Source organism: Mya arenaria, chromosome 15, assembly GCF_026914265.1.
Source record: "Mya arenaria isolate MELC-2E11 chromosome 15, ASM2691426v1".
Lineage (NCBI taxonomy): Eukaryota > Metazoa > Mollusca > Bivalvia > Myida > Myidae > Mya > Mya arenaria.
In genome coordinates, this window is record NC_069136.1 from 6,108,054 (window position 1) to 6,130,365 (window position 22,312).

The window sequence follows — 22,312 nt, forward strand, 5'->3', positions numbered from 1 at the left end:
CATTATGGTTCTCAAAACATCTTAGTGTCTCCCTTGTGGTCTAGTGGTTAGGATTCCTGGATTTCACCCAGATGGCCAGGATTCGATTCCCGGCACCGGAACATACTTTTTGGAATTCATTTAAACTTTTCAGCTTTTCTAACAATACCGTTTTTGTTAACTTTGGTATAATCTCCTGATTGTGTGTTTTGTCCGCACTAAGTTCTGTAGGTGACACTGATATTGATAATGTTAATGTTGTGTACAGGAATTGTGGCCTGATAACTTATTTCTTGTTCCTAAATAATGGATTCTATGTTCTTTAAGAATTGTCGTGTCGCATATCAGAAGACACCGGGCTTAGGTATATAATCCCGATGTTCGTTCCTTTTTAAATTTTTTATCTGGTTAATGTGGTTATATTTATATTTACAAAAAATCAGATTGTAGATTTTCATATTTCTGTCCTTAAATTAATGATATATGGCTTAAACCGTTACTTATGGTTTAAGAAAAATGCATAAAACATCAATATTATGAACTTTAACATAAAAATCTGCGATCTTATTTTTTGTCAGCAGTCTTGTTTCACTGGTTTCCATGGATTTTCGCAAAAATTGGCTCGTTCCAAGACAAAAAATAAAACAGTTGTCAAAACGCTTAATCTGTGAGAGTGCAGCTTTTATATAAATATGATAAACTACGTTGCCTTTAACCGTGTGTGAGCAAACAGGCGCAGTAGCAATGTTCACGGGAAAATCACATATAATAATTAAAATTATTCACAACTGTATATTCATTGAGAAAGTTATAACATTAACACTGAAGCCATTATTCGATTAACCTATATGTTTCCTATACGTATATCGGTATCGATGTTCTAGTTTTGTCACGTCCTAATCTCTCACCCGTACTGCATAGCGTGCTATATACTCAACCTGGTGGCGTACTATTTATTCAACTTGCGTTTTGTAGGTTTAAAGAGTTAGAGTCAACTGTGTTTTTTTCTGTACAAAAGTTAAGAAGTTTGAAAGTTATAAATTGTAATGATCTGTTTATGTTGCACAAACTATTGGCATTGAATTAAATAAAATGAAATCTGTAAAACTCAATGCATCTTTTAACATCTAACATATGAATTAAGTATGACAGATTATATTGTCTATTATTGTCCTAATGTAAATTTACAAATTATAAATTTCAATTTTTAAATTGATTTATTACTTAAGTATCTATGACAAATTCTTTTTTAAGAACGATCGATTATATAATTTACTTTTTCCGTGTACCGTAACACATAAATAGTGATAGTGTCACTTTAATACCTGTGGGACGTTCATTTGTATAACTGATAAAATAGGTCAAGTTATTTTCACCCGGTGACGATTTGGGTATAAATTGAGCGTTTTCTCATCAGAATGAACATTCACAATCTTAAGCTAATACACAAACAGACACACACACAGTGGAAATTATTTTGACATTGCGATACACTTAGGTGAGATTTGTTTTTTTGTTTTATTTAAAACTCAGACTTAATTGGAGTTTTCAACGCAGAAATGAATGCAAAAACTAAACTTACTTTATCTATTTTTTTTAAATTCTTACTACTACTACAACTACTACTACTACCACTACCACTACCACTACTACTGCTGCTGCTACTACCACTACCACTACCACTGCTACTGCTACTGCTACTACTACTACTACTACTACTACTACTACTACTCTATTGCTACTGCTGATGCTGCTACTGCTACTGCTACTGCTTCTGCTGCTGCTGCTGCTGCTGCTACTTCTGCTATTGCTACTGCTACTGTTATTATATCATTACAATGAAATACTCTCTTATTTCGATAATTTACTATCATTATTATTAAAATATATGTTTTACTAATACAATGACTCTTTCCTTTAAGGTAAAGACCACGTATAAAATGGCGGATAAGAAGGATACTAGCGCGTTACTACCCGTAGCCATGGCAACGCTTTTCCAAAGCGGTTGTTTCTTGGGTGTCGGATTATTACGTCCAGCGTTAAAGTTTCTACCAAAGGATCCAGTGACGTTGATAGGAACCGTGTACGGATTGGCGGCGGTGGACATGATCGCGTATTTCTACTATAAGAATGGACAGAACAAAAAACATGAGTGATCTACCTGCTCACGAAATACTTTTAAACTGATCACATACTACTGCAATGACATAGGATTTCATCGAATGTACTCCGTAGTTCATAGTTATCATGATATCAAACGTTATTTATATGAAAGAATGTACTGATTTGTAGTAAACTATCGCAGGTTCACTGTATAATTATCAAAATAGTATGCAATAAATAAAAAGCGACAAGTGTCGTTTTTCAGATTATTGAATTATGTGTTAATCTTAACGACACTCATGTGACAATTTATTGTAATGTTACATTGTTCTATGATCCTTCTTGTAAAAGATATAATGTACACATAACTGGAAGTACATTTATTAAATAGGTACGATTCAAAGATATAATTATGTGAATTTTGAATAAATGACTTAGAAAATACCACTATTTAAGCTCGTAATATACTTTGTCATACAATCTTTAATATTAAGAACCCATGCATCGAGTGAGTGCATGGAACTCACTGAATGTATAAACTGAATACGAACGAAGCAAAAAACGTTACAACAATGAATTCTTTGTGAAAATGAAATACTGTGTTTCATGGAAAAAAATACAGCTCTGAGTTTGATTATCGCTAGTTTAATCCAGGGGTTAATAACGTAATGACCGGATATCCAGGTTCGAAATGATAAACAAGTTTATCTTGCATGGGTGAAATTACATGATATCAAGGTCCGAGGTGGGAGAAATCATGAAGCCACCCTGGATCATTAAAATGTAAGAAGTGAGACAAAGTCGAATAGGACTTTTATAATGGAATCGGTTTCCAATACTTATTTGAAAAAACAACAACAACAACTTAATAACGGATAAGGTTCCAACTTTTCGTATAACTCTTTCAGAAACCGTTTTCATGGTATTATTACTGTACATTTGTTAAAATTTTGCAAGTAAAGTTTGCACTCAAAATTGCCACACAAATTTTACTAAAGTGCATTTATCAGTCTAACGAATGTTGACGTACGCCTGCTGGTAGTGTCGATCCATGTACACGTGTGCCACTTGGACATGACTTCTGTTGCAGATTATTCAAAACATGAAACATCACCAAAAATAAATTAAACCGTTTAATTACTACTCCAATTTTGGAGATACTTATTATACATAGATGCGTTCACCTTTGCTGTTCAAATAATTAGAACTAGGTTAACTCTTCATTCTCCAATGCTTTCAACAACTAATGGTATTCAGAATATTTTTTTTTATTTTGGCAACCCATTCACAATATAAAATACTTATTTCATTTATGTTTTACAGTTTACAGTTTTATTATACACTCAGCGCATACAGCACGTGAAAAGTGGTAAATACATATAATACAAATTACATTTGTAATATACAACACATTTGGTATTTACATGATAAAAAATGAAACTTATGTTATCTTATTTACCACTGACCTTTCTACACCAACAATTCAACGTACAGGTTAGCAAAGTTTATTAAGCGTTGTAAGCTAAAGTGACACCCTTATTCAAATCAATACATACACATGTATAACAATCATTATTTTTTAATTATAAACCGTTTACTACCTACTAAATAATGCATTTATGGAAAATATTGTATAAGATAAATTTCGCTTTAAAGCAGCATACATATATATTATGCATAACTTATCAATTTTCACTCTCGGCCCCCCAGCGTATTCATAACCTATATGTTATCTTATGTGATTAGGTTATAAATAGGCCCGAGAATGCTCAATAATATGACTAAGGGTAACAGCGATACAAATCGTATACAGTATATATAAATCTAAATCAGACAATTCATAGCGTCTCCGGTGTGGTCTAGTGGTTAGGATTTCTGGTTTTCACCCAGACGGCCCGGGTTCGATTCCCGGCACCGGAACTAACTTTTTGAAACTGTTTAAAACATTTAAGGTTTTCTAACAAATATATATATACAATTATTCACATTTCAATGAATATAGGCTTTAAGTATATTGATATCAATATATTTATTTAAGTTATCATAGTTCTATTGTACTACGTTTTTGGCGGGGATAAGTATATACGGTTTTTGGACTAGGGCACTTGTGGCCTAGTTCATAGCCATAAACGCGCTATCTGCATTCTCAAGCCGCATATGGGGGTTCACTGACGTAATGTATTCATACGCTGTATTTTGATTGGATTGCCGTTAGCAAATTTGAATAATCAAAGTAGTACCGGAACTGATTACAATGAAAACATCCAATAAAAATAGTTCTCCTAACAATTCAAGCTAACTGTATGTTCTTGTAATGAAGCACAAGAAATTCATACGTAGCGAGTGAGTTAATCGGGTAAACTACATGAATATTCGTGCATACGGTCAGATTATATGCAATAAGAATATGAACATATTGGAAAAGTACGCATCGAAATTTTCCGTTCAATGCTCTGTATTGATAGACTGGTACCCTCTTTCTCTTTTATCCGAAGACCGCGGTGCCCGTCGCGCATTCGAAATGTCTTGTGAATTCATACGTAAAGCGAATAAAGCGTGCAATCTAAGTAGAAAACAACCAGGAAAGTTGGTTTGAAAAAAAGTATTGTTATCCTTTGCATACAATGTTGGTATTCCGAAGTCGGTCCCTGTTCTTTTTTTTTTCGACATAATTTGCATGTTTCCGTGATATTTTCTCTTCGATATAAAGTTTTTTTAACTAATCATCGCATGGCACTTAGCACATTTTTAAATACAACATGATTTTTGGTATTTATTGTTCAAATACTATAAATGTTAACTAAAAACCATATGCCGCATACCTGTATAACTTTATATATTTGAGGAAAAGTAAATTAGGGTACCAGTCTACTTATTGACCTCAAAATTTACTCTGATCAGAGCGGCCGAATGATTCAGACATACATGTATGTTATCACTACTTCCGGATGCTGATGATGTGAATTTCATAGTGTTTTATTGAGGAAATTTATCAATAAAGCCGCCATTGAATGATTACCACCATCAAACGGTTTGATTTTCATCTTACCGTGGGTAGCATTTTTAATTTGACACGTAAATTTTCAAGCAATACCAAGTTCGTTTGAAAAAATCATGTGATTTCAATTTTGCAAAATGGAGATAAAAAATATCAAATATGCGCATTCTTATTTATGAAGTTTCATTCTAAATAAAGCCAAATGTATGAATATGTGCACAGCATCTGTGAATAAGATGATTGTTTACCTATGTGCATAGAAAAGTCTTGGAGCCACAAGTTACAGTTACCACATCATATTCTTACTAAAATTGATAAAAAAAACCAACAACAACAACAACAAAAACAACAAAACGGACAGAGGCGTGGTGTTTCAAAACAACACAACCTGCCCCTGTGAAATGCACCAGTCAAAAATAAATATCAACATTAAAATTATGGAAGCCAGAACTAGTGTCCTCGCAATGCCGGGTGATTGCGGTGGTTTTGTCTTCCCTCAAAATATATCAGGGAATTGCTCTTACCTTAGATTCCCTGGGTGCGGGGGGTTATTCACGGGATTTTACCACCAGTTTGTTCTCGCAGGGCAGGGATTTTACCGGGGATTGGCTGGACCGAAAGTCAAAGTACCTGCTATTCCCTGGGGGTGGGGGCGTGGTTACAACTGACTGGTGCATACTTTACAAGTTCTTTTTGTGAAGACGCTGTGTGCTCACTTTTTGTTTTCTAGCCAAGAATAAAAATCAAAAATCAGTCAGAGATACTGTATGGTGATGCATTGTTGTTGATAGATCAATAAAAATGTGTGAAATATTTGAGGGAAAGGTATTTGGTTAAATAATTTACAAGTGTAACTTTTTATTTAACAATGCAGTGCCGAATATTGTGGAGAAAGAATTGAATTTGTATTAATTAATCAGTTGACTTGTGGCGTTTAGGGAACAAAATTAAAATCAAAATATTCAATAAAGTTCCCTTATCACCCAATGTTGTAGAATAGTGAAGTAATGAAGATTTAACCTCACAACAGTCTTTCTCAAATGCTGTCCAGGCTTCTTTATGCTTAAGAATAACTAACCTCGCGATGTCAGACCAGAAATCATCTTGGCATGAGATTGGATCACTACATGAATCATTATGCACCAGTCAATTGTAACCACGGCTCCCACATCCGGGGGTATACCGGGATAACCGGCGAAATGGGCCATGTTTTTACCTTTCAAGTGGCCCCGCAGTGCCAGGTCTTCCCGGAAAATAGAGTGTGGATGGGGCTTAACATAATGTCCCTTGGGTGCGGGGCATTTGGTGGGGACTTTACCTTCAGATTATCTCCGCAGGGCGGGGATTTTAGCTGGGGTTGGCTGGACCGAAAGTAAAAGTACCCGCTATTCCGGGACCGGGGTGGGGGTGGCATGGTTACAATTGACTGATGCATTAGCTTGTGTATTCAGATAAAGTTAAGAATATATATTTATTTATATAAGTTATACTTTGCAATCTAAATCAAAGATTTGAAAAATGTATCCTTTATCAATATATGCAAGTATACATAAATGACTGTGCAAATCTTTATGTATCATCCATATATGAGCACCTTGCAGGGTGAATGTTATTTGTAAAAAATATACTAAGTGAGCTTTCAAGATTATCTTTCCAATCGCATACACAATGCAGTTTAAAACCTGGATAATTTAAACAAATCTTGGTTGTAGACCATTACTATTAAATATTTGATAAGTCACAGACATTATAAGGTACAGTTTAAAGGGGCTGTACTCAGTTAATGATGAAAAAGCAAAAAAATAAAGAAAATTGTAGAAAATTGACATAAACTTCGATGTGTACAATTAATGCATTGAAACTTACTAACTGATGATCCTCATAGTTTACAAATGATTTATTAATAGCAGTTATTTCGTGTTTTTCCATTAAAAAAAGATTACTAGGTATGTCTACCGAGTAAAATTCATTTCTTATGCGTGATCTGCCGTTGATGTTATTACATGATATTAGAGAGTTAGGTAATACATCTGGAAAATTCCACCCAGTAAAAGTAAGTCTTCATAGCATAGTGGATACGACACTTCACTGGATTTTTTTTATTTTGGTATTTTATTTACAATAACGATATCAAAGAGTAAAATATTTTATTAAAAAAGTGTCCTCAGATTCGTTACAGGAAAAAAACAACTTTTTTGGTGCCAATCTGGTGTACAGTCCCTTTCATAAACAACAAGTGAAGCCAATGCTGAATTAATTTGAGACAAACAAAAAGAAGACAGCACAAAGTTTTCATTTTTCTAAACTTTCTCTCAGTGATGGGGAATAAATTTTATTCACTGCAGTTGTTTTCTAAGTTTATGGAAATAAGAACAATTGAAACAACTCATTAACTACTGTTGATCAGTGCAGATTGTGGGAGGTCATGATTGATTTCAATGAACCACCAATAAGCTTTGCCAAAATTGGATAGTGATTGGTCAGTCAGGTGCTTTTGGTAGGCATGATTAGCATGAATGTTAATTTTAACCATCATTTATGAATGTTTACAAAATCATTGAATATTGAAATAACAAGCGAAATGTTAGTTTGAATGATGAAAGCCATGAAATATGTGAAGTATTCAAAAAGAGCCCATTTTTTTAGCTTGTGTAAATAATGAGAAAATTGTTAAGTAAAATTATTTATTGTTTATCAGGAAATGTTGAAATCTCATGTTTAGGCCTATAGTGATCATACTTGATTGCTATGTTATTGGCACTTATTGCAATATGTTTTATTCATTGCAATATTTATGTAAAATATTAATTATTATGTTGACTCATGTTTGTAGATAAGAACTAATGGTATAGGTGATGTGAGAATGATCTCATAAGTCTTTAAAACCCCTTTTGGTTTTGTGAGTTTTTTGCTCCAGTCTTGTTCAGTTTAGCTTTTGAAGATTTTCAAAGTAACTGCAAAACAAGTCCAGCACGCTGTCTAGAAAGACTATTTCAAACCCTGGCCAGATATAATTTCTTGTCTTTTCAAAGTACCAACTTGGCAATGGTTTTATCGTAACATAGGATATTGGTTTTAAAGAACATGTTAGTGTTTTTGTATGTGGAATGAAATATCATAAGTGGCACTAAATTGAACATAATCTATAGTTCTCATTGATATTACACATAGCCCCAAGTACATGTTGATCTAAAATTTAAGGCTTGGATGGAGTCAGGGCAAGAAAAATGCACTGGCCTAAAAAAAATACATTTGGTTCGGGTTACCCGACCCTACCAACGGAATAGGCGCCGACCCTTCCGTTTTAATAGTCACTTTGAATTTATTTTTTAAAAATTTAAAAAAAATCTCATTTTTTTCTTTGCTTTTCAATATGTAGTTTAAGCCTTAAATGCTTATACAGAAGATAACTTTAACACCATTCTCCAATGATGAAAATGATATTCTTTTATAAAGCCTAATAAAAAAATAAAATAAAATAAAGCCTACCTTCCCTACCTATTTTTGAAAAGGATGTAGCCCTAACCAAACAATTTTTAAGCCATATTAATACATTGTACTTTCCAACCCAAGAACTGTTTGTTTATCAAAGTAAATAAAGCAATCCCCACACCAAGGAACTGCAGTATTGCTTAACCAGCTTAATTGACATTATGAGTTGGAGTTCAAATTGCTGCAATTAAAGGCACATCTAGTTTGCAGAATTATTCAAACTCTGATTTAGCAATCTTAATATAGTTATATGAACTACTTTTGCGAAATGAAAGCTTTTTTAGATTACCAAGGACGGGTGAAAAGTATTTGCCAAATGTACTGCAACACCTGATACCTGTTACCTAGGAATCCAACAAATTCTTGGCACTCCAAATGTTACAGTACTATTCAATTTGCAGTGCCTGAAAAGAAAGCTTTTTGATTCAACATTCAACATCTTGTTTCTGTATGACATATTGGACCAGGAGAATCATGAACCTACAACCTTTTGCATCTATTCAGATAGGGAGCTATCAGGACAGTGACAGATAACAATACAAGAATGGCCAACTGCTGCAATTATTGAGTTATCTAATGCATACTCGTACAATTAAAGATGGAGAAACTAAATCTTAATTTTTCCAAACTACTTCCTTAAGCATCTTGTATGTAGTTGTCTTTCACAATGATTGTTCAAAGTTACAATGACCCTGTGGGTTAAAGATGCTCTGTCCACGGGGTAACAGGTTTTGTTGTTCCTGCGTTTTGATCCAGGAGGTTGTATTTAACTCAAGTAGATTTTTGCAGATTCGGATTTCACAAGGAACAAGCCGAGTAAAATCAAATCTACAAAATATTACCAGAATCAAAAATAACATTCCGCCATATCCGGATCAAAACGCAGTACTAATAACCCTTTATTATATACATTACTGATTAGATCACTTAGAAGCCACATCTTTGCATAATAAATTTCATTTTAAGGATGCACTCATTGGTTTAATGACGTCAATTTAATATTGCGCAACATACTTGTTATGACGTGACGTCACAATAGTGGTATATGGCCGTATTGCACTGGAGCGGAATATGGGTTAAAGTATTTTGTGATATGTATTGCATGTGGATTGATGATGGGTATATAATAAAGAATAAAATTATGTTTGGTATTCCATTCTCACTAGCAGTGTGGTGAACTGCTGACACCATGTTATGAAATTTGATGGTCAAAGTATTTAAAAGACATTTCAATATTTCATACTTTAAAAACGATATTCATCTCATCTTAGTCTACTCAACTTGCTTTGCTATGTACAAAAGTCTGCAGCAGTAGTATGAATAGCATTAGACAGAAGGCAGTGCCTAATAATTATCAACAGCACTAAGTTATCATGGTAACATGTTATATGAATTGAATACCAAGCACAAATTAAGAGGGAGAAAATAATTCTTCTCTTTTTAAATAAAAACTACTTCCTAATAGCATTGTGTATGCAGTCTGACATAGGTGTACAATGTAGATGTCTTAAACAAAGATTGTTCAAAGTATGGCCCTGTGGTTTAAAGCTCCCCTGAAAAAGAGGTGACAGGTTTTCTATATAGTATATAACTACATCATTGAAAATTTCCTCTGAAACTGCAAATAACAGACCTTTGATATAAAAGGATTTGATCAAATTAAAGAAGTATGTGTGCCCCCACAACACCCACCCCCCTCACTCTACACACACTTAACTAGATTTTTCTAATTTCCTTTGCAGCTTGCAAGCAGTTTTAGTCTAAAGTTTAAGCTAGCCCATTAAACAGTGACCCCTTGTGATGTGAGCCAATTTTTTCAATGCTTAGAATATTGTTGTCAACATTTCCCTGAATAAAGCCCTAGTCCATCAGTGTTTTCAGCACTTTGATTCTATTATTAATTTTGTAGGACTGCTCCTCGTTCGTCACTTGAGGTTTTGTTTTTGGTGAAGAACTATATAAATATGACTGACTGAGAAGAAAACAATTAGACAATTCAATTAGTTTAAGCACTTCAAAATCATTTTGATATGACAAATTTGATCAACTGCAGCGGAATTTAAAACTGCATAGACGGAGGAGTCTGCAAGAATTAATCCTTTTTCTTTTCGAAGCTTTTTGGGTAGGTAGAGGCCGCGGAACCATACTGGTAGGACGTCTCATTCAGTTTGGGCCAGTGGTTTGCTTGAAGGGCTTGAAAGGGCACTTGAACAGCCGATGTTGAACAGACCTCCCGGGTTCCAACATCACGATTGGCGTTGGGCGTGGTCGATGAACAACAAGATCCATGGCAACAGAGACCGCCACGTACGATCAGGAAGCCTGAATATGAATGATACGTATTGGCATTTTGCTGACGAAAACTATTTAACTCAGAAGGAAGGAAATTATTTTCCCCTGTTTAAAATGAAATAAGGTGGCGTTTTATAAGCACGGCAGATTCGTGCGCATATGAGTATAAAGGTATTCAGCTTTGGGGAACCGATACCTTCACATCGATTCAATTCATTCTTAAATTTTACAAGAAAATGTTTATGGTGAAGATTTGCTTTTATAACACAATTTTATTACATGAATAATAATTTGTTTTCACTTGTCTACAAAGAACATAGCAATGTAATATACACTTTTCTGTTGCGAAATACGGGTTCTTTTCACCCATTATGTGTTTACTATTGTCAAAATAAGAAATATGGTCTATGACATTAATATAGTTAATTGCGTTAAACGTGATTATGAATTAATTCAATTACCCCAATTGAAGCATTTGTAGAACTGAACGTTAATGTTACATGTTTGAGAGAGTTGCTGTAGAATATTTCAAGATTGATATCCATTATTATTCCCTGCCCTAGCTCCGAATACGAACAATCATATCATGAGATGTTAAGTCGATAACATCGTACGTGTTAGTTTAATGTATCAATGGTTCAGGGTATTCCCTTTTGTGTCTCCGGTGTGGTCTAGTGGTTAGGATTTCTGGTTTTCACCCAGACGGCCCGGGTTTGATTCCCGGCACCGGAACAGAATTTTTGAAATTCATAAAAGCATATTAGTTTTTCTAACAATATCGTTATTGTTGACTTGCGTATGATCTAGTGAATGTGTTTTTCTAAAACAAAACAAGTTTCAGATATTCGCAGTAGAGTATTTCCAGAAATATTTCCATTATGGCCCTGCCGTATCCCCGAGCGTTTTCTGTTGCGAAATATCGTTTCTTCCACCCGTGCTGTAAAACGTGCTTTTATAATATTATACTAAACCTGTGGCGAACTTTATATTCAACTTACGCTATGTTCGTTTAAAGAGGCAGAGACAAAGTCAATGAATAACTCATTGAACCGAAAAGCAATAACAACCCAAATGAAAGTTGAAAATGTGAAAATTAAAAGATTATGTTAACTGTGGTCAATCTAGAAATAAGGTCCTTGAAATCAACATTGTTTATTTACATAGAATGTGATATTGAATCAATTCAATTACCCAATTTGAAGAACTTAACATTAATGTAACATGTTAATGAGAGATCCAGCAAAATATTTTCAAAAAGATATCGATCATTATGCCCTGTCGTATCTCCGAATACGAACACAATCATATCATGAGATGATAAAACCGATAAAATCGTATGTGTTATATTAGTCTAATAAACTCATATTTCTATTCATTTATCACTGTCTCCGGTGTGGTCTAGTGTTTAGGATTTCTGGTTTTCACCCAGACGGCCCGGGTTCGATTCCCGGCACCGGAACACTTTTTAGAATTAATTAAAACAATACAGCTTTTCAAAACATTCCGTAATGTTAACGTTGGTATAATCCACTGAATCTGTGTTTCGTCCGCACTAAGTTTAGTTAGTCACACTGATTTTGCAAATGTTTTGTTGTATAAGTAATTGTAGCATTATAACTCTACAAAGATTTTTTTTTCCCGAAATGATGGATTCTATATTCTTTGGGAATTGTCGTTTCTCATATCAGAAGAAACAGAACGTAGGTATAGAGTCCCGAAAGAGTTCTGGGCTAAACGATGTTGTTGTTAAGATCATTCGTGTCTAAAATCTGATGGTCACAGAGCATAGGGTTAGTCACTGTCCCGCGGATTATTGTTTTATATGGACTAAATGAGTTTGTCTTAAATCAGATCACAAAGAGCATAGATAGTTGTATGTTTCATCACTGAATGTATTCTTCTACGTACAATGTGTATCTCGGGTCACAGTTTATGCAGTTGGGGGCTCAAACATTATGTTTGGACCAATGCAGCCAATGCAATTTAAATTTATTTAATAGTGAAGGATGATTTCTGACTTCAACGAAATTCATTTATATCATTGCCGTGTTCTTTTTATTTAAGTTCCTAGATAAAAAGAAAGTACCGTATTATAGAAACCCGTTGCAGCTGAGTGACACAACCAGTCTCCAAAGATCGTTGCCATTTATAAGTGTGTGAGCTAATAGGCACAGTACCAATGTTTACGGGAAGATAAAATATGATTATTTAAAGTATTCACAATTGTATATACATTGAAAGGGTTATTACGTTAAAAATATAGCCATTTTTCGGTTTACCTGTATGTTACCCATACGATATCGGTATCGATGTTCTAGTTTTGTAACGTCCTAATCTCTCACCCGTACTGTAAAGCGTGCTAAATAATCAACCTGGTGGCGAACTATTTATTCAACTCGCGTTTTTGTAGGTTTAAAGAGGAAAAGTCAAGTGTGTTATTCTACACTGAGACAGTTATAAAGGTAATTTTCTGTTTATGTTAAAAGTATTTCAATATACAAAGAGTTCGCATAAAATAAAGTAAAATGAAATATGTCAACCATGTTATATACTTCTTCTGTCAATTCAAAACCCCAGAGGATGTTTAGCATGTAAAATATAAATTTATCAAGACAGTTAATATATTCGTTTACATTGCACTTTTGCATATTTACACATAATAGTTTTCAATACAAATACTTTTTAAGAACGATCGCCGATTATATAATTTACCTTTTCTATTTACCGTGCCACATAAATAGTGATAGTATCACTTTAATACATGTGGGACGTTAGCTTGTATAACTAATAAAATAGGTTTATTTTAAGCCAGTGACGATTTGAATATAAATTGAGCGTTTTCTCATCAGAATGAACATGGGGTAAGAATTGTTATTGCTTTATTCAAAACTCAGACTTTATTTGAGTTATCAACACAGAAATATGAATGAATAAATTAACCTTACCTTATCTATTTTTCAAATTCTTACTACTGCTACTACTACTTCTACTACTACTACTACTACCACTACTACTACTACTACTACTACTGCTACTACTACTACTACTCCTACTGCTGCTACTGCTGCTGCTATTGCTACTGTTATCATAATACTATTATAAAATAACATTTTTAATTCGCTAATTTACTATCATTATTATAAATGCTTTTCTAATACAATGACACTTTCCTTATAGGTAAAGACCACGTATAAAGTGGCGGACAAGAAGGATACTAGCGCGATACTACCCGTGGCCATGGCAACACTTTTCCAAAGTGGTTGTTTCTTGGGAGTCGGAATATTAAGTCCAACGTTAAAGTTTCTACCGAAGGATCCAGTGACGTTGATAGGAACCGTGTACGGATTGGCTGCGGTGGACATGTTTGTGTATTACTACTATAAGAATGGACAGAACAATAAACAAGCGTGATAAACATGTTCACGTTATCCTTTTAAACTGATCACCATACATACAGTGATGCTGGAATTCACCGAATGTACTCCGAGTTCATAGTTAACATGATATCAAATGTTATTTCATATGGAATCATGTACTAATTTGTAGCAAACTATCGCTAGTTCACTGTATGATTAACAAAATATTATGCAATAAATAAAAATAGACAATTGGCTTTTTTTCAGATTATTGAGACAATTGATTATGTGCTGATCTTAACGACACTAATGTTACAAGTTATCGTAATGTAACATTGTTCTATGATCATTCTTGTAAAAGATAACATGTACACACAAATCGCTATGACTTAAAAACGAAAGAAAAAAATATATGTGGTAATCAAATATGGATATTGGAAGACTTCAGCATCTCCGGTGTGGTCTAGTGGTTAGGATTTCTGGTTTTCACCCAGACGGCCCGGGTTCGATTCCCGGCACCGGAACTACTTTTTGGAATTCATTAAATAGTTTATCTTCTTTTTAACATAAATACATAAAATTATTTACGCTTAAATAAATAAAGGATTGAGGTTTATTGATTTCAATACATTATTCTATATAGCATATAGTTCTTTTGTACTAAGATGTTTGATGAGGAAAAGTAAAACCGTTTGCTTCGTTATTTTGAGGTAAATATCGTAAGACTGTTCCACGTTCGTCACTCGAAGTTTTACGTTTGGTGAAGAACGATACAAATATGACTGAATGAGAAGAAAACAATATGAACGTTCGTTAGTTAACGCACTCCAAGGTTATTTGATGACAAATTTAATCAACTGAAGTGGAATGTTGAAACAGAGACGGAGTCAGCAAGAATTGTTTTCTAAAGATCAAAATATTTGTATAGAGATAAAGATCATGATGAACATATTTGCGTCTTTTGTTTATTTAAGGAATTAGGATGAAACTAGTCGTATATATTTCTTGATAATTACATTATGCAAACAGTCTTATTTACTTAATATTGTAATTGCATTGCAGTACAATAGCATTTTTTTAACTTTAGACATAGGACTCATCATAGCTTTAGGTGATTGATACATTAAACGTTTGTTAGTTTTGCCAAATCATGATTGAGCATCATACCAAATTAGCTAAAATGATATAAATCTTCCAATATAGCATTGCTATAATAATCAAAGTGCTGAAAGCACTGATGGACTAGGGCTTCATTTAGGGAAATGTTGATAACCATGTTCTAAGCATTAAACAAATCGGCTCACATCACAAAGGGTCACTGTTTAATGGGCTAGCTTAAACTTTAGACTAAAACTGCTTGCAAGCTGCAAAGGAAATTTGAAAAATCTAGTTAAGTGTGTGTAGATTGAGGGGGGTGTAGGGCACACATACTTCTTTAATTTGATCAAATCCTTTTATATCAAAGGTCTGTTATTTGCAGTTTCAGAGAAGATTTTCAATAATGTAATTATATACTATATAGAAAACCTGTCACCTCTTTTTCAGTGGAGCTTTAAACCACAGGGCCATACTTTGAACAATCTTTGTAAAAGACATCTACATTGTACACCTATGTCAGACTGCATACACAATGCTATTAGGAAGTAGTTTTTATTTAAAAAGAGAAGAATTATTTTCTCCCTCTTAATTTGTGCTTGGTGTTCAATTCATATAGCATGTTACCATGATAACTTAGTGCTGTTGATCAATATTAGGCACTACCTTCTGTCTAGCTATTCACATTACTGCTGCAGACTTTTGTACATAGCAAAGCAAGTTGAGTAGACTAAGATGAGATGAATATCGTTTTTAAAGTATGAAATATTGAAATGTTTTTTAAATACTTTGACCATCAAATTTCATAACATGGTGTCAGCAGTTCATCACACTGCTAGTGAGAGTGGAATACCAAACATAATTTTATTCTTTATTATATACCCATCATCAATCTACATGCAATACATATCACAAAATACTTTAACCCATATTCCGCTCCAGTGCAATACGGCCATATACCACTCTTGTGACGTCACGTCATAACAAGTATGTTGCGCAATATTAAATTTACGTCATTAAACCAATGAGTGCATCCTTAAAATGAAATTTATTATGCAAAGATGTGGCTTCTAAGTGATCTAATCAGTAATGTATATAATAAAAGGGTTATTAGTACTGCGTTTTGATCCGGATATGGCGGAATGTCATATTTGATTCTGGTAGTTTTTTGTAAATTTGATTTTACTCAGCTTGTGCCTTGTGAAATCCGAATCTGCAAAAATCTACTTTAGTTAAATACAACCTCCTGGATCAAAATGCAGGAACAACAAAACCTGTTACCCCGTGGACAGAGCATCTTTAACCCACAGGGCCATTGTAACTTTGAACAATCATTGTAAAAGACAACTACATACAAGATGCTTAAGGAAGTAGTTTGGAAAAAATAAAAATTATTTTCTCCATCTTAATTTGTATGCATTAGATAACTCAATAATTGCAGCAGTTGGCCATTCTTGTATTATCCTCTGTCACTGTCCTGATAGCTCCCTATCTCAATAGATGCAAAAGGTTGTAGGTTCATGATTCTCCTGGTCCAATATGTCATACAGAAAGAAGATGTTGAATGTAGAATCAAGAAGCTTTCTTTTCAGGCACTCAGATTGAATAGTACTGTAACATTTGGAGTGCCAAGAATTTGTTGGATTCCTAGGCAACAGGTATCAGGTGTTGCAGTACATTTGGCAAATACTTTTCACCCGTCCTTGTAAATCTAAAAAAGCTTTTATTTCGCAAAAGTAGTTCATATAACTATATTAAGGTTGCTAAATCAGAGTTTGAATAATTCTGCAAACTAGATGTGCCTTTAATTGCAGCAATTTGAACTCCAACTCATAATGTCAATTAAGCTGGTTAAGCAATACTGCAGTTCCTTGGTGTGGGGATTGCTTTATTTACTTTAATAAACAAACAGTTCTTGCGCTGGAAAGTACAATGTATCAATATGCATTTTTCTGACTCCATCCAAGCCTTTAAATTTAGATCATCATGTACTTGGGGCTATGTGTAATATCAATGAGAACTATAAATTATGTTAAATTTAGTGCCACTTATGATATTTCATTCCACATACAATTACACTATTTAAACATGTTCTTTAAAACCAATATCCTATGTTATGATAAAACCATTGCCAAGTTGGTAATTTGAAAAGACAAGAAATTATATCTGGCCAGGGTTTGACATAGTCTTTCTAGACAGCGTGCTGGACTTGTTTTGCAGTTACTTTGAAAATCTTCAAAAGCTAAACTGAACAAGACTGGGGCAAAACAATCACAATACCAAAAGGAGTTTTAAAGACTTACGAGATCATTCTCACATCACCTATACCATTAGTTCTTATCTACAAACTTAAGTCAACATAATAATTAATATTTTACATAAATATTGCAATGAATAAAACATATTGCAATAAGTGCCAATAACATAGCAATCAAGTATGATCACTATAGGTCTAAACATGAGATTTCAACATTTCCTGATAAACAATAAATAATTTTACTTAACAATTTTCTCATTATTTACACAAGCTGAAAAAATGGTCTCTTTTTGAATACTTCACATATTTCATGGCTTTCATCATTCAAACTAACATTTCGCTTGTTATTTCAATATTCAATGATTTGTAATTATTCATAAATGATGGTTAAAATTAACATTCATGCTTATCATGCCTACCAAAAGCACCTGACTGACCAATCACTATCCAATTTTGGCAGGGCTTATTGGTGGTTCATTGAAATCAACCATGACCTCCCACAATCTACACGATCAACAGTAGTTAATGAGTTGTTTCAATTGTTCTTATTTGCATAAACTTAGAAAACAACTGCAGTGAATAAAATTTATTCCTCATCACCGAGAGAAAGTTTAGAAAAATGAACGAAGCCGAGTTACATCTAGTAGAATATCAAATCCCCAAGCTTTCTTTTTCACATTTAAGTGCAAGAAAAGTCACTTAATAATAATCTGAGTAAATTCATTATAATGTAAGGTCACATAAAGGATATATTGTGCTTTTTAAAAATAACATTTTTTCATCTGTTTAAAATTATGTCAAATGTAGTGCGTTGAAATTTTATTATGAGTTTAAAACTGCACTCTCATTTTGACAACTTTTTTTATTTTTTGTCTTGGAACGAGCCAATTTTTGCGAAAATCCATGGAAACCAGTTATAGAAGACTGTTGACCAAAATTTAGATGGCAGATTTTTATATTAAAGTAAAAAAATGATGTTTTAAGCATTATTCTTAAACTGTTAGTAACGGTTTAAGCCATAAAACATTAATTTTCGAACGGAAATATGACAAACTACGAGCTGATTGTCAGCAATCTGAAATCATTGGTTTGAAGATGTTTACGCAACAATTTGCTCTTTCCAAGACAAAAAAAAAGTTGTAAAAACGGTAAATCTGTGAGAGTGCAGCTTTAAACTATGTCAGGAATAATTCAAGGGCATGATTTTTTTTGTGATTTTTAGCATTAAAATTGTCTGAATCGCATGAAAATTTATAAATTATGTAAGGTATTCTCACATTGGTCACACTTTTTGAACTTTGTGCTGTCTTCTTTTTGTTTGTCTCAAATTAATACAGCATTGGCTTCACTTGTTGTTTATGAAAGAAACTGTACACCAGATTGGCACCAAAAAACTTGTTTTTTTTCCTGTAACGAATCTAAGGACACTTTTTAATAAAATATTTTACTCTTTGATATCGTTATTGTAAATATAATACCAAAATAAAAAAAAAATGCAGTGAAGTGTCGTATCCACTATGCTATGAAGACTTACTTTAACTGGGTGGAATTTCCCAGATGTATATCTAACTAGCTAATATCATGTAATAACATCAACGGCAGATCACGCATAAGGAATGAATTCTACTCGGTAGACATACCTAGTAATCTTTTTTTAATGGAAAAACACGAAATAACTGCTATTAATAAATCATTTGTAAACTATGAGGATCATCAGTTAGTAAGTTTCAATGCATTAATTGTACACATCGATACCAAATTTATGTCAATTTTCTACAAATTTATTTAAATTTTTGCTTTTTCATCATTAACTGAGTACAGCCCCTTTAAACTGTACCTTATAATGTCTGTGACTTATCAAATATTTAATAGTAATGGTCTACAACCAAGATTTGTTTTAATTATCCAGGTTTCAAACCGCATTGTGTATGCGATTGGAAAGGTAATCTTGAAAGCTCACTTAGTATATTTTTATTTACAAATAACATGTACCCTGCAAGGTACTCATTTTTGGATGATGCATGAAGATTTGCACAGTCATTTATGTATACTTGCATTTATTGATAAAGGATACATTTTTCAAATCTTTGATTTAACTGTAAAGTATAACTTATATAAATAAATATATATTCTTAACTTTATCTGAATACACAAGCTAATGCATCAGTCAATTGTAACCATGCCCCCCCCCCCCCGGTCCCGGAATAGCGGGGACTTTTACTTTCGGTCCAGCCAACCCCAGCTAAAATCCCCGCCCTGCGGAGATAATCTGAAGGTAAAGTCCCCACCAAATGCCCCGCACCCAAGGGTCATTATGTTAAGCCCCATCCACACGGTATTTTTCGGGAAGACCAGGCACTGCGGGGCCATCTGAAAGGTAAAAACATGGCCCATTTCGCCGGCTATACCCCCGGATGTGGGAGCCGTGGTTACAATTGACTGGTGCATAATGATCCATGTAGTGATCCAATCTCATGGCAAGATGATTTCTGGTCTGACATCGCGAGGTTAGTTATTCTTAAGCATAAAAAAGCCTGGACAGCATTTGAGAAAGACTGTTGTGAGGTTAAATCTTCATTACTTCACTATTCCACAACATTGGGTGATAAGGGAACTTTATTGAATATTTTAATTTTGTTCCCTAAACGCCACAAGTCAACTGATTAATTAATACAAATTCAATTCTATCTCAACAATATTCGGCACTGCATTGGTAAATAAAACTGTAAAAAGTTACACTTGTAAATTATTTAACCAAATACCTTTCCCTCAAATATTTCACAAATTTATATTGATCTATCAACAACAATGCATCACCATACAGTATCTCTGAATGATTTTTGATTTTCATTCTTGGCTAGAAAATAAAAAGTGAGCACAAAGCGTTTTCAGAAAAAGAACTTGTAAAGTATGCACCAGTCAATTGTAACCACGCCCCAACCCCCAGGGAATAGCAGGTACTTTGACTTTCTGTCCAGCCAATCCCGGTAAAATCCCTGCCCTATGCGAACAAACTGGTGGTAAAATCCCGTTGAATACCCCCCCCCCCGCAACCTGGGGATCTAAGGTAAGAGCAATTCCCTGATATATTTTGAGGGAAGACAAAACGACCGCAATCATCCGGCATTGCGAGGACACTATTTCTGGCTTCCATAACTTTAATGTTGATATTTATTTTTGACTGATGCATTTCACAGGGGCAGGTTGTGTTGTTTTGACACACCACGCCTCTGTCCATTTTGTTGTTTTTTTATCAATTTTTAGTCAGACTATGATGTTGTAACTGTAACTTGTGATAAATGGCAACAAAAAAAAATTTTTTTTTATTTTATTATCTTTGTAAAGGGTGACGACTTGACCCTGAATTTCCATATATTTGCCGACATGACCCTGTTTAAGAAGCCATAACTTTATCAAAACTTTTGTGTCAAAACAACGCAACCTGCCCCTGTGGTAAGAGAGGAAATCAAAATTGAGCATGCAAGATTGTTTTATCAATGGCGATGGTTTATCACAATGTCATGTACTTACACTGAGAGTGGCTGCAAGACTTTTCTATGCACATCGGTAAACAATCATCTTATTCACAGACGCTTTATGCACATATTCATACATTTGGCTTCATTTAGAATGACACATAAATAAGTATGCGCATATTTGATATTTTTTATCTCCATTTTGCAAAATTGAAATCACATGCTTTTTTAAAACGAACTTGGTATTGCTTGAAAATTTACGTGTCAAATTAAAAATGCTACCCACGGTAAGATGAAAATAAATCCGTTTGGTGGTGGTAATCATTCAATGGCGGCTTTATTAATAAATTTCCTCAATAAAACACTATGAAATTCACATCATCAGCATCCGGAAGTAGTGATAACATACATGTATGTCTGAATCATTCGGCCGCTCTGATCAGAGTAAATTTTAAGGTCAATAAGAAGACTGGTACCCTGATTTACTTTTCCTCAAAAATATAAAGTTATACAGGTACGCGGCATATGGTTGTTTAGTTAACATTAATAGTATTTGAACAATAAATACCAAAAATCATGTTGTATTTAAAAATGTGCTAAGTGCCATGCGATGATAAGCTAAAAAAAACTTTGTATCGAAAAGAAAATATCACGGAAACATGCAAATTATGTCGAAAAAAAGAACAAGGACCGACTTCGGAATACCAACATTGTATGCAAAGGATAACAGTACTTTTTTGAACCAATTTTCCTGGTTGTTTTCTACTTAGACCGCACGCTTTATTCACTTTATGAATTCACAAGAAATTTCGAATGCGCGACGGGCACCGTGGTTAGCTGATACTGGTTTCTTTTCGGATAAAAGAGAAAGAGGGTACCAGTCTATCAATACAGAGCATTGAACGGAAAAATTTCGATGCGTACTTTTCCAATATGTTCATATTCTTATTGTATATAATCTGACCGTATTCAAGAATATTCATGTAGTTAACCAGATTAACTCACTCGCTACGTATGAATTTCTTGTGCTTCATTAAAAGAACATACAGTTAGCTTAAATTGTTAGGAGAACTATTTTTATTAGATGTTTTCATTGCAATCCGTTCTGGTACTACTTTGATTATTCAAATTCGCTAACCGCAATCCAATGAAAATACAGCGCATGAATACATTACGTCAGTGAACCCCCAGATGCGGCTTGAGAATGCAGGTATCGCGTTTATAGCTATGAACTAGGCCATAAGTGCCCTAGTCCAAAAAGGTT

General features: G+C 33.9%; 1 long non-coding RNA gene and 4 other non-coding genes across 5 annotated transcripts; all 5 read left to right on the forward strand.

The window, feature by feature from the left end:
* Window positions 1–1,078: 1,078 nt before the first annotated feature.
* Window positions 1,079–2,526, forward strand: LOC128220467 (uncharacterized). Its single transcript, XR_008258790.1, has 2 exons — window positions 1,079–1,477; window positions 1,902–2,526. It is a non-coding gene; the product is annotated as an uncharacterized LOC128220467 (long non-coding RNA).
* Window positions 2,527–3,930: 1,404 nt separating this feature from the next.
* Trnae-uuc (transfer RNA glutamic acid (anticodon UUC)) lies at window positions 3,931–4,002 on the forward strand. Its single transcript has one exon. It is a non-coding gene; the product is annotated as a tRNA-Glu (tRNA).
* A 7,522-nt stretch (window positions 4,003–11,524) lies between these two features.
* Trnae-uuc (transfer RNA glutamic acid (anticodon UUC)) lies at window positions 11,525–11,596 on the forward strand. Its single transcript has one exon. It is a non-coding gene; the product is annotated as a tRNA-Glu (tRNA).
* Window positions 11,597–12,251: 655 nt separating this feature from the next.
* Window positions 12,252–12,323, forward strand: Trnae-uuc (transfer RNA glutamic acid (anticodon UUC)). The gene has a single exon. It is a non-coding gene; the product is annotated as a tRNA-Glu (tRNA).
* Window positions 12,324–14,672: 2,349 nt separating this feature from the next.
* On the forward strand, window positions 14,673–14,744 carry Trnae-uuc (transfer RNA glutamic acid (anticodon UUC)). Its single transcript has one exon. It is a non-coding gene; the product is annotated as a tRNA-Glu (tRNA).
* Window positions 14,745–22,312: the final 7,568 nt, after the last annotated feature.